Genomic DNA, 1925 nt, shown 5'->3' with positions numbered 1-1925 from the left:
TTATTTTTTTTCCAAAGTGCATCACATTATGTTGAGGTTGTACAGGACATTGGTGTGGCCTCTTCTAGAGTACTGTGTCCAGTTCTGATCGTCCTGTTATAGGAAGGATATTTTTAAGCTGGAGAGATTTCAGAAGAGATTTACCAGGATTATGCTGGGAATTGAGGGTTTGAGTTATTAGGAGAGGCTGGATAGGCTGGGACTTTTATCCCTGGAGCTAAGGAGGTTGAGAGATGACCTTACAGAAATTTATAACATAATGAAGGATATACATAAGGTGAATGGCAGGTGTTTTTTTTCCTTAGAGTGGGGCATTTCAAGACTAGGGGGCATATCTTTAGAGTAAGAGGGGAAAGATTTTAAAAAATAACATGAGAGGCAACCTTTTTACACAGAGAGTGGCTTGTGTGTGGAATGAACTCCCAGAGGAAGTGGTGGATGTGGCTAGAGTTACAATGTTTAAAAGACATTTAGATTAGTACATGATCAGGAAATGTTTGGAGGGATATGGGCCAAGCTCAGGCAGGTGGGACTAATTTAGTTTGAGATTATGGTCAACATGGGCTGATTGGACCGAAGGGTCTGATTCCGTGCTGTATGACTCCATGACTCTATGACTCACATTTATCAGGATTAAATTACATTTGCTACTGATTTGTCCATCTGACCAATCCAACCATCTTTCTCACTATCAACTAGCTGGCCAGTCTTCATGTCATCTGCAAACTTACTGATCATCCTCCCACATTTTCTTCTATATTGTTTATACGTATCACGTATCTCAAACAATAAGGAACCCAGCACTGATCCCTGTGGTGCGCCACTGGACCCTGGCCTCCAGTCATACAAACTGCTTTCCACCACCACCCTCTGTCTCCTGTCAATATGGTTTTATGAGAGGAAAATTGTGTTTGACAAATTTTCTAGAAATCTTTTAAAATATAACAAGGAAAACTGATAAAGGGAAACTGGTAGATGATGTATATTTGGATTCTGATAAGGCAATCAATAAGGTGTTACATTAAAGTGTGCAATGTAGCAGCACATGATTTTGGGGCTAATGTATTAACATGGATTGAGGATTGATTAACACACAGAAAATAAGGAGTCAAGAATAATGGTTTTTTTCAGATTCAAAGTGGAGTGTCACAACAATCAGTCCTAGGGCCTCAATTATCTACCATCTATATGAATGACGTGGAAGAGGGAGCAGAGTGTAATGTATCTAGATTTTGTAGATGATATAAAATTAGGTGGGAGGGCATGTTATGATGAGGATGGAAGGAATCTGCAAGGGGCTATAGATAGGTTCAATAAGTGGGCAAAATCTTGGCAGATGGAGTTTAATGTGGGAGAGTGATAAGTCATTCACTTGGAAGGCATAATTAAAAGGTAAATTATCACTTAAATGGATAGACACTCCAAAACTGTGCAGCACAAAGGAATCTGGGTGTTCTTATGTGGAAAACACAAAAGGATAGTATGCAAGTGCAGCATGTAATTAAGAAGGTAAATGGATTTTTGAGTGTTATTGCTCTGGGGTTGGAACAATAGAAATAGGGAAGTCTTGTTACAACTTTACAGAGTGTTGGTGAAGCCACACCTGGAGTACTGTGTACAGCTTTAGTCCCTGTATTTAAGAAAGGGTATACTGGTATTGGAGGCAGTTCAAAAGGTATTTACTGGACTGATTCCTGGACTGAAAGGACTGACTTATCAAGCACAGCTAACAAGTTAGGCCTTTACTCATTAGAGTTTAGAAGAATTAGGGATGATCTTATTGAAACATACAAGAGTCTAAAGGGGCTTGACAGAATAAATGTTGAGATGATGTTTCCACCAATGGTGGATTTTCGATCTAGGGGACATAGCTACAGAATAAGGGGATACTTATTCAAAACTGAGATGATGTAGAAGTGTTGATG

The sequence above is a fragment of the Rhincodon typus genome, chromosome 20 (genome assembly GCF_021869965.1).
Source record: "Rhincodon typus isolate 14 chromosome 20, sRhiTyp1.1, whole genome shotgun sequence".
Classification (NCBI taxonomy): Eukaryota; Metazoa; Chordata; class Chondrichthyes; order Orectolobiformes; family Rhincodontidae; genus Rhincodon; species Rhincodon typus.
Note: the sequence above shows the minus strand (reverse complement) of the source record.